The following is a 9085-nucleotide window of genomic DNA, read 5'->3' on the forward strand; positions in this document are numbered from 1 at the left end:
TGATGATAGAAATGATGCCAGAGATCACATATTAGAGTTTTGCAAGACCAATGACTTATTCATTGGAAATTCGTTTTTTCAACAACATGAACTGCTACTATACACGTGAACCTCACCAGAGGGAATGCACGGGAATCAAATTGACTACATCTGTGGAAGGAGATGATAGAGAAGTTTAATATCATCGGTCAGCACAAGGTTAGTGGCAGACTGTGGAACCCACCATGAATTGCTCCTATGTAAGTTCAAGTTGAAACTGAAGAAAATTTAAAATTAGTCAACAAGAGTCAAAGTACGACCTTAAGTATGTACCACCTGAGTATAGAGCTGTCTCAAGGATAGATTTGATGCATTGAACACTAATGAACAAAGACCAGATAAGTTGGGGAACGACAGCATACATGAAGAAGGCAAAAAATCATTAAAACAATAAAAAGACCAAAATAGATGTCAGAAGAGACTCTGAAACTTACTCTTGAACTTGTTGTTGTTGTTGTTAGGTACCATCAAGACGGTTCCGACTCATAGTGACCCTCTTGAACTTAGAGTAGCTAAAGTGAAAGGAAGAAATGATGAAGTACAAGAGCTGAACAGGAGATTTCAAAGGGCAACTTGCAAAGAAAGGGCAAAGTATTATAATGAAATGTGCAAAGATCTGAAATTAGAGAGCCAAAAGGGAAGAAAGGACATGCTTGGCACTTCTCATGCTGAAAGATCTGAAGGAAAAATTCAGGCCTCCAGCTGCAATATTGAAGGATTCTGTGGGGGAAAATATTAGACAACGCAGGAAGCATCAAAAGAAGATGGAAGGAATACATAGAGTCATTGTATCAAAAAGAATTGATAGATGTTCAGCCATGTGAAGAGGTAGCATATGATCAAGAACTGATGGTCTGAAGGAAGAAACCCAAGCTGCACTGAAGGCACTGGTGAAAAACAGGGCTCTAGGAATTGACAAAATACCAGTTGAGATGTTTCAACAAACAGGTGCAATGCTGGAAGCACTCACTCATCTTTGCCAAGAAATCTGGAAGGCTGCTACCTGGCAAACTGACTGGAAGAGATCCATATACATGTCTATTCTAAAGAAAGATGATCCAACAGAATGGAGAAATTATCTAACATTATCATTAATACTATATGCAAGTAAATTTTTAATGAAGATAATTCAAAAACAGTTGCAGCAGAACATCAACAGAGAACTGCCAGAAATTAAAGCTGGATTCATTAAGAGGACACAGAACAAGGGATATCATTGGTGATATAAGATGGATCATGGCCAAAAGCAGAGAATACCTGGGAAGATGTTTGCCTGCGTTTGAATAGAACAAGGGATACTGCATGGTTTAAAGTCAAGAAAGGTACGTGTGAGGGTTGTAGCCTCTCACTGTACTTATTCAGTCTGTATGCTGAGCAAATAATCCGAGAAACTGGACTATATGAAGTCAAACACAGCATCATGATAGAATGGAAACCAAATGACAACCCGCAATAAGCAGATGACACAACTTTGCTTGCTGAAAGTGAAGGAGGACTTGAAGCACTTAATTGATGAAGATCAAAGACTAGAGCCTTCAGTATGTATTACACTTTAACTTAAAGAAAACAAAAATCCTCACAACTAGAGCAACAAGCAACATCGAGATAAACAGAGAAAAGATCGATGGCAAGGACTTCATTTTACTTGCGTCCACAGTCAACGCACAAGGAAGCAACAGTCAAGAAAGCAAATGATGTATTGCATTGGGCAAATGTGCTGCAAAAGACCTCTTTAAAGTGTTACCTGACCCAAGTCACGGTATTTTCAGTCACCTCATATGCATGGGAAAGCTGGACAATGAATAAGGTAGACTGAAGAAAAATTGATTGATACTTTGAATTATGGTGTTGGCAAGAAAAATTGAATTTACCGTGCAGTGCCAGAAGAACAAACAAATCTGTCTTGGAGGAAGTGCAACCAGAATGCTCCTTAGAAGAGAGGATGGTGAGACTCATGTACTCGTGTACTCAAGCACTCATATACGTTGGACATGTTATCAGGAGGGACTAGTCCCTGGAGGAAGACATCATGCTTGGTAAAGTAGAGAGTCGGAGAAAAAGAGGAAGATCTTCAGTGAGATGAATTGACACTGTGGCTGCAACAGTGAGCTCAAACACAGCCAGGATTGAGAGGATGGTGCAAGATCAGGCAGCGTTTCATTCTTTTGTACACAGGGTCACTATGAGTCATAACCAAATTGATGACACCTAACAACATATTTATTTACATATTCATCTGTTGTGTATATAGTATTTGCTTTATATATAAATGTGTGTGTGAATATATATATGCATTATGGTATTATATTGAAGGAGTCCTGGTTGCTCAATGGTTAAAAGCTCCGCTGCTAACGGAAAGGTCGGAGGTTTGAACCCACCAGTTGCGCTGTCGGAGAAAATGTGTCCTCCTGCATACATAAAGATTTATACCCTTGGAAATGCTGTCGGGCAGTTATACTCTGTCCTGTAGGATCACTGTGAGTCAGAATCTACTGGACAATTACTTTTTTTTTTTTTTTTAATTATACTATTATATATTGAGGAGACCTGGTTGCACAGTGGTTAAGAGCTCGGCTGCTAACAAAAATTTCGACAGTTCTAATCCACAGCTGCTCCTTGGAAAGCCTGCGGGAGCAGATATATTCTGTCTTATAGGGTGAGTATGAGTCAGAGTCAACTCGAGGGCAGTAGGTTTTGTTTTTTGTTTTGTTTTTTTTATATTGATATAGATACTTGTTTGCTTCCCCTATGAATATATAATCTTACGTATAATATATATGATATGTATATACAATATGTAATCTTGTATATGCATAATGTATAATCTAATAGGTAATATATAATCTTCATGCACTGTAAAAGGCAGTGCTAAGTGGTATTTTAGACCAAGCTCTGGAGCAGATCTGGACCAAGATCTGGATTCAGATCTTGGCTTTGTCAAGCTTTATGATCTTGGGGAAATTACTTAACCTTTCTGTGCCTCACTTTCCTCATATGTAAAGGGGGCAGAACAATGGTACTACCCTGTAAACTTACCACAGCTTTGCAAGAGTTATTTTGTGCAAAGTTTGTAGAACAGTGCGTTGCCTATAAAGCACTGTATAAAAGCTGAATATAATAAACATTTATTATCAACCTTTGTTTTTGTAAATTTATCAATGCATTCTTAGTTCCTAGCCTAGTTCCTGTCACATAGAAGGAAAGCAGATGTCTTTTTGAATGAATGAATGATCTCTTAGGACTCTTCTGGCACAAAGATTCTGTGAGAGACTCTCAGCTAGAGAGAGAGACAAGTTTCTCTTGTTCAAGAACTTACAAGTTGATCCATTATGTGCATCACCTGCATACTAAGTAGTCAATTAAGTAGAAGAGGGCTTGAGCAAGTGAGTGGGGTGAAGCCCTGGGGGAGTGGGGCCCAGGCTAAGTGAAAGAGATAAAAGTGGTACTAAAGGTATTGAATGACCACTTTTGGTTGCTTTGCGGTTTAGCCCTGCCCTAAGCCTTGATTCGTGCCACCCACAGGATAACAAAAGCTTCCAAATGGGGAACTGTGTCACCCACAGAACAGTTCAATAGAACAAAATTAGCACTCCCAGCCCTTCACATCTCTGAGCTCCTCTTAGTCATCACTGTGGCATATCAACACTGTCAAACACTTTTAGTTTCAGGGACATCCCAGCCACCTGTAATGACTATTTGCTGCTGAGTCTGCTTCTTGCATATTTAAAAAAAAAAAAAAAACTTAAGAGGAAAGAAACTATACACCAGAGTCTAGTGTGTTTTACGCTCCTTTAATGATAGGTAGAGTCCTACTTCAGTTAGGTGGCACCTCCCAGACAATAATACTGGTGTAATACTTGGGAAGATTTATGGAGGGAGAAGCAAGCTTTAAGGGAGAAAGATATTTTTATATATTCTTAAAAGTTGTATTGTTCTTCACTGCTGAAGGATTGCCCCCCCCCCAAAAAAAATGCTTTAAAAATTATTTTCTTTGTGTGTCAATCAAACCATACCCCTCTCCTGGCACATCTTGTCACATCAGTGCTTTCTAATTGCTCTGGGTATGTTGGACTGTTAGTCTTAATTTTTAGAAAGCTTGTTCATTGTCAAAAACGTTTGAATTTTTCTCCAGAGATGTAATTTCAGAGGCTTAAAAATCCCTTTTTTGCCGGGTGAGAGTATAAGCAAATAACTCTTCCTTGATTTTATGAACTGTATCAGCATCTAAGCCTAGCCTTATGATGCATTTCTCTAAAAATTATCACCACTGATGTCTAAATGGCAGTTGCCTAAATTATGAGTGGGGGACTTTACATTTCCATGACTGATTCTGTTTTTATTAGCAGTGATTCTGCCTCTAGGCAAATATCAAATGGCCTACAAAGTAAATCAAGATCTAAAGACTGATAAATATTTTTCACAGGCACTTGTTGCGTGTTGGAGGGAGAGGAAAGGTAAGGTAGATTGGGCAAAACAGCCATGTTGAAAGAGTGAACAACAGGACTCTTCAGTGTTCCTTCCCATTTGGTGCAACAAATGTGAAATTTCTCTACCTAGTATGCCTCAGCTTCCATTTTGCAACAGCAGAGTCCCAGAAATGAAAAGTGGCATCTGTCTATAGTAAGAGACAAGTGCAGATGGAACGATAATTGTACTTTTCTATCATCAAGCTGCCCCCATGTGTCTGTCAGTTTCTCGTACTGTGGGGGCTTGCATGTTCCTGTGATGCTGGAAGCTATGCCACCAGTATTCAGATACCAGCAGGGTCACCCATGGAGGACAGGCTTCCAGACTAAGACAGACTAGGAAGAAGGACCCAGCAGCCTACTTCTGAAAAGCATTAGCCAGTGAAAACCTTATGAATAGCAGCAGAACATTGTCTGATATAGTGCTGGAAGATGAGCCCCCCAGGTTGGAAGGCACTCAAAAGATGACTGGGGAAGAGTTGCCTCCTCAAAGTAGAGTAAACCTTAATGACGTGGTTGGAGAAAAGCTTTTGGGACCTTCATTTGCTGATGCGGCACCACTCAAAATGAGAAGAAACAGCTGCAAACATCCATTAATAATTGGAACCTGGAATATATGAAGTATGAATCTAGGGAAATTGGAAATCATCAAAAATGAAATGGAACCCATAAACATAGATATCTAGGCACTAGTGAGCTGAAATGGACTGGTATTGGCCATTTTGAATCAGACGATCATGTAGTCTACTATGCTGGGAATGACAACTTAAAGAGGAATGATATTGCATTCATCATCAAAAAGAACGTTTCAAGATCTATCCTGAAGTACAACGTGTCAGTGATAGGATAATATCCATATGCCTACAAGGAAGACCAGTAATACGATTGTTATTCAAATTTAAGCACCAACCACTAGGGCCAAAGATGAAGAAATAGCAGATTTTTATCAGCTGCTGCAGTATGAAATTGATCGGACATACAATCAAGATGCATTGATAATTACTGGCCATTGGAATGCGAAAGTTGGAAACAAAGAAGAAGGATCAGTAGTTGGAAAATATGGCCTTGGTGATAGAAACAATGCTGGAGATCGAATGATAGAACTTTGCAAGACCAAAGACTTCTTCATTGCAAATACGTTCTTTCACCAACATCAACAACGACTATACACATGGACCTCACCAGATGGAACACACACAGAAATCAAATTGACTACATCTGTGGAAAGAGATGATAGAAAAGCTCAATATCATCAGTCAGAACAAGGCCAGGGGCCGACTGTGGAACAGAACATCAATTGCTCATATGCAAGTTTAAGCTAAAACTGAAGAAAATCAGACCAAGTCCACGAGAGCATGTGAAACCTGGACAATGAATAAGGAAGACCAAAGAATTGATGCCTTTGAATTGTGGTGCTGGCAAAGAATATTGAATATACCATGGACTGCCAAAAGAACGAACAAATCTGTCTTGGAAGAAGTACAACCAGAATGCTCCTTAGAGGCAAGGACGGCGAGACTGTGTCTTACATACTTTGGACATGTTGTCAGGAGGGATCAGTCCCTGGAGAAGGACTTCATGCTTGGCAGAGTACAGGGTCAGTGGAAAAGAGGAAGACCCTCAACGAGGTGGATTGACACAGTGGCCTCAATAATGAGCTCAAGCATAACAACGATTGTTAAGGATGGCTCAGGACTGGGCAGTGTTTTGTTCTGTTGTGCGTAGGGTCACTATGAATCGGAACCGACTGAACGGCACCTAACAACAACAACAGTCATCAAGCTGTGTAGATTGGTTTTAGCCATCAGTTAAGGCTCAGACAGGGATGTTAAAAAAATATGAGAGGAATGTTTATGGAAAGCTGAATTATCCTTAGGTTGTAGCTCATTAAGAGATGAGAAATTGGGCTGAGTTTATTTTTTAAATAATTAATATGTGGGTATTCATATCACTGGATAAATATGTAGTTTTGATGTTTGCTCCTGGCTTTGGCTGTAAACAAACCATTCTTTCACATATTTGTTAGCATTCCAGATTATTTTTTTTACTTGTCTTAACATGAGAATTTTCTGAGATCACCTCCACGCTGCTTTCTACAATTGCCATGGGGTTCACTAAGTTGTAAAGTACTCCTTTCTTTCTCATCATACCTTAGCAGCACTTAGATTAGGGAGGTATAGGAAGAAGTTTAATGACAACAGGATTTGACAATGTTATGGTAGAAGTTAGTATAAAAAGTTGGCCAACGCCAACAGTCATGAATGGTATAGGACAAATGCCACCCTCTTAATGGGTGAAAGTACTGGAAACACTTTCCATTAAGATCTTCACTACCACAGCGCAACATCACAGGTGTTATGGTCCTGTGGGATCCAACAGTGATAATTATACAACAGAGTTGCATATTATAATTTTTAAAGTTCACCCAACTGGCAAAAAGTGTATATATTTTTATATATTTTTAATTACCCTTGAAAAACCCTTAAATTGCTCTTAAAGAACAGTCTCTGTGACATTATGTGTACAATCTGTATGGTAAATCTAATGCCCAGGAGAACCACTAGTTCTCTTGACAATTCCTACCAGGGAATGGGTGGATGGTTAGAAAAATTTCAAATTTCCTAGGTGCCTGTAGATTTTGCTGTTCTGTTTTAATATTGAATGTCTCTAACTTTAATATGTATTAATAGATTTGCTGCTGTGGAGATTAAATGAGCTAATAGGTATGAAAACAACTAGCAGAGGGCCTGGCCCATAGTAATTGCTCATAAATGTTTTCTGAATTTGAGTTTAAACAATGTGCAATTAGACCATCATTCTTTTTATTGTGATAGGTACATGATTTGAGTGATCATCATGCTAGACATGTTGCTAACATGAAATTCTATCATGTATTTCTTACAGTAACCCTATGAAGGATCTGTTATTCAGATTTTGTATTTAGAAATGAGCCACCAAATGTTTATAAAGGTTTTAGAAGAGTAAATATCTAATATTCCAAACAAGTTTGACTCTAAAGCCTATGTTCTTAACTGGAATACTATACTTAACTGGGAGACAATAATTATAGGTTGACCTGTGCTGTTTGTCTAACTTGCTTTCTCTGAGACCCTAAGAAACATGCGGAGTCCTTGACAGTTCCATGAAGAGATGTTGTTGATGTTAGCTGCCATCAAATTGGCCCCCAACTCATGGCAACCCAATGTGTTACAGAGTAGAACTGCTACATAGGGTTTTCAAGGCTGTAAACTTTAGAGAAGCAGACCACCATGTCTTTCTTCTGTGAAGTTGCTGGATGGGTTCAAGCTGCCAACCTTTAGGTTAGCAACTGGTAGTAAATTGTTTGCACTCCCTGGGCTCCTCTATGAAGAGAAAAGTATCTTGTTTCCTCTCTCTCCTCGTTGCCGTCTATCTTAGTTATCTAGTGCTGCTATAACCGAAATACCACAAGTGGATAGTTTTAACTAACAGAAATATATCCTCTTACAGTCGAGGAGGCTAGAAGTCTAAATTCAGGGTACCAGATTCAGAGAAAGGCTTTCTCTTTCTGTTGGCTCTAGTGGAAGATCCTTGTCATCAGTCTTCCCCTGGGTCTAGGAGTTTCTCAGCGTGGGGACCCGGTTCCAAAGGATGCACCCTACTCCCAGCTCCTCTTTGCTGGTGCTAGGAGGTTTCTCTCCTCTCTGCTTGCTTCTTTTACATTTCAAAAGAGATTAACTCAAGATATAACCTAATCCTAAAATTTTTTTTTTTTTTATAGATTGTACCCTGCCTCATTAACATAACTGCTTCCAATTCTGCCTCACTAACATCATAAAGGACAGGATTTACAACTCGTAGCTAATTATATCAGATTTCAAAATGGCAGATAACCACACAATACTGGGAATCATGGCCTAGCCAAGTTGACACATATTTTGGGAGGACACAATGCAACACATAACACCATCTTTCTAGTCTCCCCTCCAGATGGCTCCTTCTTGTAGTTTGTCCTTATGGAGTCATAACTTTCTATGGAGGCCTGTTTTTCTTTCAAACCACAGACCTCCTAAATTGTCTTCCACTAGACTGTTATTTCACGTTGGCCATACCATTTGTTGGAATTGTATTACAGTATCTATTTGAAAACAATCAAGGACTCATGTGCAAATTAAGTCCCCAAGTGAGGAAAAATACCAAGGTATTCCAGAGATCTTGGGTTCTATGCATATGTTTTCCTGCAGAACCTCAGATTACAAATTAAGTTTTAAATTCCTAAGCAAGCTAGCTACTGGTTTCTCATTTCGAGTTCATCAAAACAGACTGAGATGAAGTCATAAAAACCCATGAAATTTCCAAAACAGTAAGGGCCTTTCTTAACTGGAGTTGTCGTGTGAACCACACAATAAAGAAAACATGAGTGACTATTTTCTCAGTTCTTCAAGATATCTAGTATGGTTTTAAATACGTAGAAGCAAGGTTAATTCGTTATACATAATGAATGTCTTAGGATGTAAGGGCTTAATTACCTCTGGGAACTACTTTGGAGAAAGGATTCTGTCTTTGTCATCGAAAATTTAAATTTTTGTAAGTGTTAGAAC

General features: G+C 39.0%; 1 protein-coding gene across 11 annotated transcripts in view; it reads left to right on the forward strand.

Annotated features, from left to right (window-relative positions):
• Nucleotides 1-9085, forward strand: part of SGCD (sarcoglycan delta) — a 1252876-nt gene that overhangs the window by 993570 nt on the left and 250221 nt on the right. The gene's annotated exons all lie outside the window — the stretch shown is intronic.

This window comes from Elephas maximus, chromosome 2, assembly GCF_024166365.1.
Source record: "Elephas maximus indicus isolate mEleMax1 chromosome 2, mEleMax1 primary haplotype, whole genome shotgun sequence".
Classification (NCBI taxonomy): domain Eukaryota; kingdom Metazoa; phylum Chordata; class Mammalia; order Proboscidea; family Elephantidae; genus Elephas; species Elephas maximus.